This window comes from Tinamus guttatus, unplaced genomic scaffold (genome assembly GCF_059628265.1).
Source record: "Tinamus guttatus ecotype Peru unplaced genomic scaffold, ASM5962826v1 Tinamus_guttatus_pri_ptg000394l, whole genome shotgun sequence".
Taxonomy (NCBI): Eukaryota; Metazoa; Chordata; class Aves; order Tinamiformes; family Tinamidae; genus Tinamus; species Tinamus guttatus.
The window spans coordinates 1,679,276-1,694,010 of NW_028288928.1; positions in this window are offsets into that span (position 1 = coordinate 1,679,276).

Consider the following 14,735-nt stretch of genomic DNA (forward strand, 5'->3'; position numbering starts at 1 on the left):
CTTCCTACCTTGATATGTTAATTCTGGCATGCATGCTAATCAAGGAGGAGCCAAAAAAGATGACTCCATTCTAATATTATTTATGAATCCTGCACTGAAGTATTGGGACTGGGCTGAGCGTGTGTGACAACACCAGGTAAGGGTGATTTAACATGAATTGCTCTCTGGAGATATCTGCTTTACTTTATTAATTGTGTAAAAACACTTTAGATGACTAAATTCACTATTTAGTACCTCAGGGTTTTGTTTCAAATTAGGTAAAACCATTTTTTTCTTTCCCACCTCCTTTCCATCCTTCTAAGCAAGATACTGAAGTCACTTGCTTTGAGTTGTGCACTGTAATAGTCTTACTGATTTTGATGAGTTGTTAGTTACAAAACCTAAGTTCTCGTAAGAGTGGTGCATCTTTATTGTTACCAACTTCATAATTTAAACTGACTTAAGAGTTAATTTATGAGCAAGCTGGATGTTCAAGGTGACTGACACATTTAGTGTTGTGAGTAGGGCCACAGAAGGACTTTCTGAATGTTAAAGAATTAAAGAAATGCCTGATATGACCCCCTCATCTTTACCTCAAGTATAGAGTCCAAGCAAATGCACTGTATCTGATATCAGTAAAATAGGTGGAGGTTTGGATTTAGGTTTTGCACTGTGTTCATCTCTGTATAGAGCATTAGTATAAAAATCAATATGACGATTTACAGCCAGTCGGCCAATTATTTATAGAAGCAGAAGATCTTACGAATCTGCTGGTGACTTCAGGTAGCAGGGACCCACTTTCGGCAAAACTGGAATCTAAATTAATTAGAAAAATAACAGTGACCCAAACCAGACTAGTCAAACCAAACCAAACCCCAAGATATGTGCTTACAGGAAAGACAAAAGATAGTTTGAGCCTCTTGTAAATTAAAAACTCTCATCAGTGAGTATAAGCTCTGGACACATCATATTACTGGTTAGAATTTTTTTATTTTTTTTTTATCATTTGAATAAAATTATAAATAACAGGAAGGTTTGAAAAAAAACCCTAACGCAACTATAAACAACTTCCCATATCACCAGCTGGTCTTCATTCTTAATAACTATGAAAATATTGTTTATCATGTTGACAAATCTTGACCTTCTGAAAGATAAAATGACCTCTGAATGTAAGAGGTTAAAAAGACCAGATGCTCAGAATTGACTTCATTGTAGATTCAAAGTGCTTTAAGTTAAAAGATGAAAGACTGAGCCTTGTCTTTTCTGATTTGATGTTGCAGGTCACCAAGGTTACAAGCTCTAACTATGTGAAGGCCCTATGAATGTAAAATATGAAGACATCTTCCTTTTCATCTCATGGCTTGGTAGCAGAATTACCCATTGTGGTTATAAATTAGAATTTTGTTTTCAGATCGCTGTAAAGACAAGAAGCGCTAAATTTAAAATCCTGATTCAAACATGCCCAATTTCAAACCCTTTAATGTAGGAAGTGCAGGGATTGTATTTAACTGGTAGAAGATGACACTCAATTGAAAAATCCCAGTTTGGCTTGTGAAATAGATATACGCATTCTTTTTATTCTGTTTCCCCAGTCAGTCCCTGAGCAGGTTAAAGAAGAATATTTGCCTTGTTAAGTGGTCAGAAATTGTCCAGCCATAAAATGGAAAAAAAAAAGTAAAAAATTTGTAAAAATTCTAGTGTAATTAAATATTATTTTTTCTCCTTAACCCATAAAGGTTTACTGTAAAAAAAATCATTACAGTGTCAGACAGTCTTTCAAGTTTGTGAGACGGATTGTTTGTCTGATTTATTTCATGATGTGGAGGGAGGAGTTTGCCAAGTGTGAGCCATGATATTGGTTCTGAACCTGGGTTAGCTGGATCCAAGTCATGCGGGTGATAAAGGCTGTAGGATGCAGAATTTCTGTGTTTGCTCTTGAGCAGTATTAAGGAAGCTGATATTCACTTCATCAGAGATTTATTCAGCATCATTATTGCTGTTTCACCCTGTTAACGGGGACCTCCGAGTGGGGAGGATTCTGAGAATGTGGGATTTTGATATTTCTAGTTAGAGATGTGCAGGGACAGTGGAAGGAAGAGTGGGACCTCTGACAGAGGTGTTGAGAAGAAGAAAGCAGGTCATTGATGCCTACTATCAGAACAACAACTCCCAGTAGGAGTTCCTCATCAAGGGCCGCTCGGGAGCAGTGGACGAGGAGCCAATTTTGTTGGTAACGGGGTGATTGGGAACTGGAATTGCATCCATTGCACCCTTCTCCACCTCTTCTCGTGGTTGTGCTCTTGTACGACATGCTGGTGGGAAATGAAGTGTACAAAGAAAAAAGGGCCACTGGCATAGTAGGAGCCTGGTAGAAGTTTAGAGGTTCCAGGAAAGTACTTGACAGCCTGTGCTTTTGAAATTTGGTTACCAGCTGATAGATTGCTTGTTTTGCTGTGCTAGAGAGACAGCAGGCTTCTATATGCAGATTTGCTATGGTGAAGCTAGTTAAATGTGCTTCTCAATATATTGATCTGCCACAGTCCTCAGCAGTTGCAGGGTTTTTTATTACCCATTTTGTTTTGGTACACAGAGTGTAAGAATTACCCCTGTTTCAGCAAAACCTGGCTCTTAAACCTTTTTTCTTTTTTGCTCTGGCTACCCCTCAGATCCAGGAGAAAATTACACAGCTGCTGGTGAGGCTGTGGGGAGCTGCTGTGTTATCAAGGGCTAGAGGAGAGGAATCAAAGAGTCATAGAATGCTTACGGTTGGAAGGGACCTCTACAGGTCATCCAGTCCAACCCCCCTGCACACGCAGGGTCACCTAGAGCACATGGCACAGGGTGGCATCCAAGTGGGTTTTGAAGATCTCCAGAGAAGGAGACTCCACAGCCTCTCTGGGCAGCCTGTTCCAGCACTCTGTCACCCTCACTGGTAAGACATTTTCCCTTAAGTTCCTGTGGAACTTTTGATGCTTCCGTTTGTGGCTGTTTCCTCTAGTTCTGTCAGTGGCCACCAGTGAGAAGAGGCCAGCACCACCCTCTGCACTCCCTCCCTTGAGGTCCTTATAGACACCGATCAGACCCCCTCTCAGCCTTCTCTTCTCCAGGCTGAACAGGCCCAGCTCCCTCAGCCTCTCCTCGCAGGGCAGATGTTCCAGGCCCCTGATCATCCTTGTAGCCCTGCGCTGGACTCTCTGCAATTAGTCAAAACTAATTGTCTTTCTCCATCTCCAAAATCTATCTAAAGAATAGAGTAAATCACTCTATGGAAGTTACCTTTCTCTCTATTGATTGATTTTAGGAATTAATCCCACCCCTACTTCCCGTAGTTTTCCCTTGATTTCTGTGGGAAGCTGGATACTGACATAAAAATTAAGCACGTAAACACTTTTAAAAAGCTGGAATATTTTGTCTGATTGTGTTTCTGCCTCCTAGATTCAGAAGGGTCATCTTACTGTTTGTTTTTATAGGGCACAGGCAAAAAATCTATGTATAAATCCTCCTGTCAGGAAAAATACTATAATCAGCCAAACACCAGTAATTGTGTTCTAAATCTTTATAGCCTCAGTTTAAGTCCTTAACATATTTAGAATAGCATATTTAGCTGCATTTCTTCACTTACTTGCCTTTAGAATGCAAAGCGCACCAATAGAACTATATGAATAATAAATGACAATACTGTTTATCATCTAAATTGTTATCGTTTAGAAATTTTCTCTCAAGTCTTTCTTCTAGAAATCTATTCAACTCTCACTAATGACATATTTGGATGAACATTTTCAACTGTGAATGCCTAAAGTTAGTCATCTAGGTCTATATTTAGGGACAAAAATGCATGACCCGATTTTCAGAGTTGCTGATTACTTATTTTGACGCATTAATATGCATTTAACAGCCTAGCTGTAGGTGCCAAAGTCTGTTTTTTTTTCCCTGTGCACAACTTGTATATCAAACTGCAGAACACGTGCAGAATTAAATTACTAATGAATGATGACAATATGCCATATAAAAACAATGCTACATTGATTCATTTATTTGTTTACATGGCTGAGCAGGCTAATTTTATTCACAAATTCCACCATGAAAGCTGATTTATAGTGATTTGAACAGCAAAGCATATATTTCTCCCATTTCCTATGAAGACAATGGTGAATTTTGTGTGAAAAAGCACATTCTCCAGTTGTTCTTTGTAGTATGCCAAGAAAAAGCATAGTCTAAAGAGATTTGGTGCTTTCTAAATTGAAAGCTAACTTGGCTTTTCCTGATAACTTTTATTTGGTTAAAAAAATAAAAAATGGATGTTGCACAAAAATTGATGCACAGAAGCTTTTCAGATAACATTAAGAACCATATGTTCACTTTGGAGATATATGATGGCACTTTGAAATATGGCTTCCATGTCATTTAAAGACCCAATTCATCAAAGCACTTGGCTACTTACATTAATAGGGCATAAGCATTTGCTTAAGGGTATTGCTGAAGGGAGGTCTAATAGCCTGATTTGCCATACCTTGTCTAGCTGAATTTGAGAAGGTCCCAGGATTCCTTTGAGGAGGAATGGAATATGGATTATTGAATCACTGTGTGAGTGACTAGACTTTAAAGACATTCCTAATAAATAACCTTTGTTTAGGGTGCTGTCATATTCTCTGATTTTTCATAAAATTCTTCTTGACACCCACAAGGGTTTTATGTAAAGAAAAAGAAGAAATGAGGATCAGCTGTTGAGGTTCCTGCATTTTGAAAGAGCTCATCTGCGGGCCATGATCCAACGATTGTAAAACTCCTATAAACCAGGGCACCAGTTACAGGATCCCATCTACTTAATTTGCCTTGGAAAAGCCTCAAGGAGAACAGCTTGAATACAAGTAAGCTGAATCAGTATCACGCAGCTCCACCTGATATTATACCGACAGCAGGTGGTAAATGTGGATGGAAGTGTCTAAGCTAAGACTGACGATCATGGAATAAAGCATCCAGTCCCTTCAGCATCAGCAGCTGTGTGATCGCTGGGGAGTTGTTTGGTTACATGTGCTTTTTTTCACATCTGTCATTTTAACTAAATCAGTGATCTAAATGAATAGTGTCATGCATGGGAACATTACATGGATTTATGACAGCTGAAATATATAACACCTAAAGGATTTGGGGTCCATGAAGCAGTGAATGAATTTCAGAAAGGCATGATTTTCATTTGTGGTAGATAAAACCTTAATCCATTATTCATGACTCTATGCAAAAGAGAATTGTACATTGGGTTCACAGGGCAGTCTTCTGGCTTTTCAGAAGGAAAAATAAAGGAAATTTAGGAGAAAGATTTATACAGTTATGTTGACTATGTTTACGATTGGAACAAACAAAGTGCAATTTCCTCCTAATTAGTTTATAACAGGTGCGAACAAATCCAACAGAAGGGAAACTACTTGCACAATATCTACACAGCATTTGACATGAGTATAGCAGTAAAATAAGAAGCATCTGTCATCCATGTTTTTTCCCTCTTGCAGTGTGTAAAAAAATTCCACAAATGCCATTAGATAGTGGTATTATGATGGCCTTGCTCTGATTCATAGTGATGGAGAAGAGAGAGCTCTGTGTCTGAATATGTGACCACCTCTCCAACTGTTTGCAATAGCCTACTCCAGCTGACTGTTCTCATCACTGTGCTGACAGAAGGCGACCCATACTGGTACATGTGTCACACTGGTACTCCTATTTTTAAGTCATCCAGGGGGCAATTTTACTTCAATTAAAATCAAAATCAATGTCTTAAAAAGTTTTCACTGAATATAAAAAGGGGGTAGACTTTCTCCTTTAATTTTAAATTTTAACTTCCCTTAAAAAGTCCATTTTTAAGGAAACAATTGAAGGGATTAGATCTATAAGAATGAGATCCTATTTGACTTGGATGATAATGCTGTTATTTTAAAACTAACAGTAAATAAAAAAATCCAGCAGGTTGACATCTGTTTGTTATATAGAAATGAACCGAATCATTTGTGATAAGGTGCTTAATCATTTTCTTGTGGATAAAATGAACCGTTCTGATGGTCATATAACATATTTGCTTGGGATCAAAGTGTATTTCTGTGTAAACACATTTACCTTTGGTTCAGACTTCTAACGAAATCATAATAAAGAAGCAGGGCAAATATTGTTACAAACCGTCAGAAACTGCCCTGGTAGGAAATACCAAATCCCATAACAAACCTCCACGAGCTGTCAGAAATTAGCTGTTGTTCTGCTAAAACAAGGGCCGGGAATATGTCTTACAGTAAGAGGATTAGTATTTTAATGCCATAGAGGTACAGTTGGATCTTAGCTAAGTTTATAGCATGATATTCTTATATTCTTTTTACCTTCGGGAGGAAGTTGAAATACAAACTGTAAAGAAAAAAAACAGGTTCCACAGGTGGGAAAATCATATCTCTAGAAAAATGTATCTTTTGCAGATATTGTTTGTGACTGTTCACAAAGGTATTTGGAGAAGTGCATTTTCAGCAGTTACTGGCTGGAAAGGGGAATGTCGTAATTCTGGAGTTTCATACACCTAGATTTTCTCACTTCCTATCTTTCCTTTTTACCATTATTTTCTTTGGGATTACATTTTCACCTGTTTTTGATATGTGTTTTGAGAAATTGCTCCTGACTTGTCTACACAGAGATCTATTAATTCTTTAGGCAAGTGCTCTGATTCTTTAGGGACCATCTTTTTGAAATATCTTTCTTCAAGTCCAAGTGGACTAAATTTATTCAGAAGTCACTCCTAGTTTGAAATAGAAGAGTCGTTGTAAAGACGAATTCAGGAAAGACTGGATTTGCTTCAAGGTGACACTGTCTCAATATAAATCAACTTTGTAGTATGGACGAGCCCCCAGGAACGTGCCGTGTTCTGAACTACAATTGCAAGTCTTTATGAGGGTCCAAATCATGTTCATGTGCAGTTCAAACTATAGCAATTTAAGCCGTTATCACTTACCCAGCCCTCTCTGGTGTGATCATACCCGTTCTGTCAGAAGTCACCGCCGTGGTAGCAGATGGGTAGCTGCTCATTGATGTTTTGCCGCCTCCATTTGTGGTGCGCGACCACAGCACAAGCCTTGTTTCACTGGTGATTTAAACTGGAATGTGAACTGGAATGGGAATTGGGACACATATTCTGTTCCTTTGACTCTGTTTTGTGGGTAGTAACCTCTTGCAGGGGGCAGCTGGCACAGCATCTTATACCACTGCAGCAAGATTAACCACGTACCTTTGACAAGGATGCCTGAGAGGTAGAGCGGCTCAGTAGCTCAACCTAGGGTCTGTGCCCAGGAATAAGCCTGGGCAGTTGGCTTCTTTCCCTTGTCTTTTTATGGATGAACATATGTAGCATCTTGGATATTTTTCTGTAGAGGATGAATTTATAACCTAGGAAAAAATGGATCAGATTTTTCTTGAGATCAACAAGAGAGATTTTTCAGCCCCTGCACTGGATCTGTTTGAATGTTGAATTTTGAAAGCTACTGAAGTTACTCAGAACTCTGCCAAAAAATAGCATTCCAGTTGCCCTTTAACCTTATTCTCAAAGAAATAAATCCAAAACAACAACAACAACAACAACAACAAAACTCAAAAAACCACCCACACCTCAAAATGTTCAGCCTCTCCTGGTCTTAAAACAGCTTTGAAGCAAACACTGAGCGTCTGAACACTCAACATTTGGCAAAATTAGAGAGGATTGAAAATGAGCATTTACCCTGGTAAATGCTTTAATACAGGGTTCATTACCTGTGCTTTCTCTACTACAGAATTAAGCTGACTACCACTGAGGCTGGATTGGACAATAAAGTCAGGGACCTATAGAAAACCTACAGTAGCCTTACCAGTGGGGAAAGCAGTCAATGTGTGTGCTCTAAAATGTGTAGTATTGCTGGAAAGCTTTCCCTGCTCAAGGATCAAGGACAGGGAGTGGGAAGGCTGCTGGCCCACTGTTTTGCTCAGATTCTTTTGTTTAGTTGTCTCAAAAGTTCCAAGTGTGTATGTTAATTTGTTCTAAGAAACAGGCTGAGCTACATAATAGTGGCTGCAGGTGATGCAGAGCATGTCCCATCCTGATTTTCAGAAATCTGGCCTGCCACTGTAGTTTTAGTCTAGGTCAATCAGCTGCAGCAAACATCTCTGAGCATGTCCCTTCTCCATCCTGCTGAAGATACATGTCCTTCTGTGGTACATCTATTTCTAGCAGAGCAGGGTTGCTTTGACACTGCTTGCAGTTGCCATTATGCAAAATGTGTAACTGCCCAGAAGGGATTATTGTGTCCATTTGAAAACCTAAGGCACACATGTGCATGTTTACAGGTACAGCACAACAGAACATGTGGTCTAGTGGATAGTCTATAAAACATCTGTCTAGTGTATAAAACCAAACAGTGACTTTTTTTCCTTGTGCCATGCATTGCCTGGACATAGGCTTTCTTTTCAGCTATCCCTATTATGATCACTGAGTGAAGAATGGAGCTGAAGGGAAGGAACTACTTGTTTGAATAGCTGCTCATCTATTCTGTTCATTCATGCTCAAGTTCCTGCATATCCAATTTCATGTACGAATGCAGCATGTTTATGCTGCACAGTGCTGGGCTGTTTGAAGACATCCTCTCGAGATCTCAAAGACCACACCTTGGTCCCGGATGTTTTAATGCTCTGGTGATGAAATATCAAAGGAGACTGAGTAGTTATAGGGTGTAAAGTTATAGGGTATGAATGCCACAGGAAAAGCACAAGAGTATGCTCACTCCTGGTAGCCAGTGGCACCTTTGAAATAGATACTATGGGCCTCCTTAATCTAAAGCTAATGTGATAAAATCATGACATTAATGGCTAAATGAAGTTGTAGCTGTGTCTAGAACATAGTTTGCTGGTTTCCTCATCTCTTCCTTTTTTTTTTTTTTTTCCAGATATATTATTTTCCATTTCCTCTTCATTGTGATATCTGGCTGAAGATGAAGATCTGAAGGAGGACCCATGTGCTGCCATGCCAAGCCCCGAAGACTTTTCTTTTGGAGAGCAAGGTAACAATTAACACCTCTGTATTTTATGTGGACTGGTACATATAGTAGGAACATATGGTACATATAGTTTATCCCTGAGAAGGTAAGTGTTAGTAGTGCCGCTATTTAAAAAAAAAAAAAAAAAAAAAGCTTTTCTCAACAACTTGGGACAGTTAAGACAACCGTCATGTGAAATTCAAAACAAGTGGAGAGAATAAGAAGTAGAGGACCTCATCACGCTGTTGTGACTCTATTTTGGGGACAAATAATTGTTTATTTACCATCCATTAGTTTTTCACAGCATGTTATATGTATGTTTAGCGACATGGTAACTAAACCCTTACCAGTTGGGTTCGTGGCCATTTCTCACTCACCAAGCGGCTGGGGCCATCCATGCAGGAGTCTGGATTGCTACATCAAGCTGACAAACGCAGCAGTTTGCCTGCAAAATGCAGAATGATAAGAGCAGCTGTGGGCCTTTGTTTTGGACAAGTGTTGCTGTTCATAGTCACAAACTAGAGACATGTGTAGCCCTTCTGTGGCTGTTTATTTATTTATTTATTTGTCTTATGTTTGTTGAGGAGTGGGGTGTTTTGTGATGTCTAACATGTTTGAATAAGAAATAAGTGTTTCAAAAACCTTTCTGATTTAAATTTCTCTTATATAGCTCCCTGTAATTGCTATGACTGGAGTTAATGACTCAGTCCTGTCCAGACTGTGTTCCTCTCTTCCTTGGGACTGGAGATGCATGTATGGATGACAAGTCTTTCTGAAGGCATAGATATTTTCATAATTGCACACATACTCATAACTGAGAAGATACAGAAACATCTCTTTTCTAGCCCTGGTGTCTTCCCACCCACCTTCTCCCAGGTGTTTTCTTCTTTTCTTTGTCATGCTGTGTGAAGATGCTTTGCTGTTTTCACTCTCTCCTTTCAGCAAAGCAGTTATTGCTTTTTCTTAAGCATCCTCTGGTGAGAATTAATTCTCACCTTTCATACTAGTTTATTTCAGTGCTACTATCCAAGTTTCATGTATGCACTTATGCCTCCTCTATGGTTTACTTTTCATATCCTTTTAATATTCTTTAACAAAAAGTCCCCAGTCTATATTCTGTCTCTTTTTTTTGTCATCCTCTCTGCCTTCTGCCTCTTGTCTTTCACTCCTTTACTTGCTTTGTTTCTTTTGACTTTGAACTCACTGGCAGATTATAGCAGAGCTCAATTAATTTATCCAAGAGTCTCCAAGCTGCTGTGTTTCAGAGGGTAGCAAGTTCTTCTGCCAAACCACAGGATCTGTGGCTAAAAATTGCTAATTCTTCTGTGTGGCATATACTGCTGTCTTCCTGTCCTCCTCTCTTACATCTTTCTTAGTGAAGGTCTGTCTTTTTGGACATTATGGATTTTTTTTTTCTTTCAGTTCATCAGCTCTGTTGTTCAGCTTGTATGGGTGGATTTTAGAAGATAAAAAGGATTTGTTTTCCCTCTCTGCAAATAGTACTCAGTTTCTCATTCTGCTTCAGAAAACAAAGCAAAGCAAAACAAAACAAAGCAAAAAAATGTCCCTTTCTGATAGTCATGGAAAACTAAGACTGTCCCTCGTTAACACCATTTTTTAAACTAGATGTTGATATTTCTTGTACGCTTGCTTAGTTCATCCATCACCTATAAGGATAGCTTTCAAAACACTAATCTGACTTTCTATCAATAAAGAAATTAAATTCATTATTTACGTAATGCCACCCAAAAAAATGGGCTTTATGACAGATGACATCATAAGCATGAGAATCACTTGGTGGAAGAAGTGTATATAATATGTAAAGAGTTAATAAAGCAGAACAGATCTATATCTGATGTACGTTTTGTGAAATATTTTTTTATGATGTGAATGGCTACATCTTACCGAAGAGAGCTTCCCACCACAATTTCCTTGTTTTGCAACATGATGATCCTATAAGCAAAGAAGCCTGAACTGGTTAGTCAGAAAAAGAACAATTTAGCAATCGTGTTCTAAAAAAGGAGTGTTAGCTGTTATGTTCTTGTATCACAAGATGAATTTGAATTAATATTTCCTCTGTCTTTTTGGCTTTACTTCAGAAATACATATTTCAAGGGGAAGGGGGACTTTATAAGCTTTAGGCAAGCTTCGTTAAATTGACAATATCCAGTGTGCTGGACGAAATGCGCCGGAATATGGATTCCGTGAGGTTCTGAGTCTTATTGCATCTGCAGGCAAAGAGTAGAAACTCTTGTACATTAGACTTGCAAAATGCAACTTGCAGTGCAATACTTTCTGTCTGAACTATTTTGTCAGGTTAGCACAATTAAATCCTGTTTCAGGCTTAAAAAAAAAAAAAAAAGAGAGAGAGAAAAGGAAAAGAAATTCTAAGTCATAAACCTGTCCTGGTACTGTCCTGAACAGTTCAGAAACAATCTGAAAAAAGTTGCAGCATCTAGAATAAATATATTAATTGATCATTAGAAAGAAACAAGATACATGACCTACATTCAATTCTTCATCCTGTCATTGGCCTACTAAGCCAACTGAAACAAACTATATCCTTTGATGTGCCTTAATTTTTGCATGTTTAATGGGGTCCCTGCTCATGTAATAGTTGAGTGCTTCTTATTCTTGCTAATGCATTTAATCTCAAAATGTGTCTCTGAGGCAGGGGAATGCTATTATTTCCATATGCAGATGGAAAAGTGAGAAGGAGAAGGTTATATTCATACCACCAAGCATGATCAAGTTACATAGAACTCCAAATACTTCATCCAAAGCCAGCACTTCTGGATTCTGAATCACCTATCTCTTTGTTGAATAATGAGCACAGTAATCTTTGCCATAAGAAGTGTAATGCCTAAGTGATCAAGGCTCTTCTGAACATGGCTCTGAGACATGAATATTCTTTTTGGAATAGTTTTTAGGCATCTTACTCCTCCTGAAAAAAAAAAAATCTGACCCCAAGGCACTTTGCCCTGAATTGCCCACTAAGTCAAGGACTAAGGGTGCACGACAAGGAAGTACTTGTAGGTGCAGATTTTTCTCTCTATAAAAGGAAGTATTTTTCTCTTTTCCTAAATGGAAATTCCTAAAAAAGTGCAGTTTTCCTGTCTAAATAAAATTTCTTTTCCTAAAATTGGGAGAGCAAATCTTACTTATTTTGCAGATTAAAGGTATTACAAATATCTAAAACAAGATATTTATATTTACTAATCATTATGCCTTGACTAGAAAGAAAAATGCAAGTCCCTGTCACCTCTGTGAGGCCAGGAGAATACAAATAAGATTTCCCTGGATATTGATTTCTAGTATGTATGCACTATACAAACAGAAGAACAAGAAGAATTGTCAAGGTAACTGATTAACTATTATTACAGCTGATATTTACTTCTTTTCTCAGAAGTGAGATATAAGAATAAATAAAAAAATAGTGAGAAGCTACTGCACTTTGTGGGTAATCTGCAGTACTGGCCTCTCGTTATTGCTCTCAAAAAGCAGTATTTTCTCCCGTGTATAGATCCAGGCTCCACACTCACTGGCCTTGTCTGTGCCCAAGGCCGCCTTCAGTACTGCTCTTGCCTGCCATGCACTGGAGCCTGCACTGTGGCCGTGTGGGGGGCCAGGCCGGCCCCTCTGTGGCCTGCAGAGCTCCAGGTGCCCTAGCCAGCCCGGCAGGCTTGTGCCCACTGCAGCCAGCTGCCCCTGAGCTGTTTGCAGCCTGCCGAGGAGCTGCCAGGAGGACACGGCATGGAGCATGCTGCTCTTCTCAGGTTTATATACACATGGGTGCAGCTGCCCTGTCAGGTTGGTTTCCATGTTTCTCCATATCAGGCTCTCCCTTAAGGATCTATCTATCCTGCTAAATGCATTTTCTCCTGGGAATGTTGTCTGCTCCTCTGGAAAAGTGGTGTAGAGTGGGCTATTTGTATGCTGCTCAGAGCTGGGTAGCAGCCTCGTTTCCTTTGTACCCATGTCACTGGATCTTTTCTTGGCTGTTTGGCATGATCATTACTTTCCTGTATGTGGCTTTTCTCTTTTTCACTTGGAGCATCAGAAATAACCAAAGACTTGTGCTCCAGCCCACCAATAGTATTTTTGTAAGATGGGTTGTGCCTGGTGGGCATGTGGCAGGCATTTTACAGTGCAAAACCTGGTGGGACAGAATTAGAGAACTGGTTAGGACCAGCAAGGGTTGATATGTAACCAATTCTCATCAGTGCTTCTTTTGGAAGCAATTCATTTACAGGACCTCTCTTGGTTTTATTTAGAGGAAATTGGATAGTTCACTCCAAGAGACAGTCTGGGAGTGGAGTGAAGCTTATGCAATCTATATGATCAAGATATCACAGCCTGAGAATGAGCTGGGACATAACTTGTTGTGCAATGTAGATGATAATAATGCATGCATTATTTTGCACAGGGGTTCCTGGAAAGAGCTTAGTAGTTTTTTTAAGGTGCAGCACATATTATGTAGCTTGTAGCTGTTCCAGCGTGCCCCAGCGTCCTCCTCCTGGGTAGGCACTCAGGGCTTGAGCCCTTGCAGATACACAGTAATTATAGCTTTGGTCTCTCCATTTCCTTCAAATGTCACGGTATACCCGAGGAGAGCAGTCACTTTGGAAGGAGAGGTCTGGATTTGTTTTCTTGCTTTGGCTCCACAGCTTAGATACTTTGAGCTTAAACTCGATGTGTGTCTTCCAGGTCTTTCCTATCTTGCATTAAATTGTTAGCTGTACCATGAAATCCTCCAGTGGACATGCAGCTTCTACCACAAAAGTGTTTTTGCAAGAACAGATTATATCCAATCCCTACAAAATGAGCTACTCCTCAGAAATGCTGCTGCTGCCAGCATTTGAGTCTGCAGAGAGGATTATGCTTGTGCAAAGCTATGGTAAAAATGTTACCCCAAATAGACTTTACAGTTCTGAAGAGTTTTCTGGTATGGATCTGTCCTAAGCCTCAGCTTTTCCATTGGCAGTGTTAAAGTGATAGTGCTATGATAGTAAAAGAAAGCCTTTAGAGTTTCTGGGCTGGAAGATGGTTTCTTATCAAATGATCCTGTTATTCAGAAGATTTGGAGATGTCTACTGCAGCTATGACATAAGGTTGGATGAGATGCTATAGTCAGGTAGTGAACACTACAATACAGTGAGCTCAAATGCAAAAAGAATGGATGTTCTGTGGAACCCGACAGCTGGGAATTCCCTCTGCCTATGGGGAAATCCCTCTGCCCATTGGGAAATTCCTAAATCAGATCAGTGTGTCCCCTGGCTTGGGCAGCTGGGGACAACTCTGTTTCTGGAGACTTGTCATGCAAGACAGTGCAGTAGGATCTGGGCATTGAACATCATGAAGGTTCAGTATCCTGCCTTTACTGCTTTCCTCCAACACCCAAGGGAAAAGAAAGCCTCTTTCTTTGCTTACATAAAACTGCAGTCATTTGCTGCCAGCCCAGTCGGAAAAAGAGGTTTGACAAGATGATGAAGGAACTGGTAAATGATACATTGACAATACAGGCGCTGGCACAGGAAAGGATAGGGGACAGATTTTAGTCCAGGAGTTTCTTGGCTTCCTTTATAAGTGCTTGGAAATGACCATCCTGTTGGACACAGCTGGAACCTTCTTCCCAAATGCCAAGGTAATTTTTCAGTGATCCAAAGAGTTCTAGGGAGTGATTTTCACCTCTTTTTCACAGGATGGGGTCTCACAGATGGCTTCACTGCG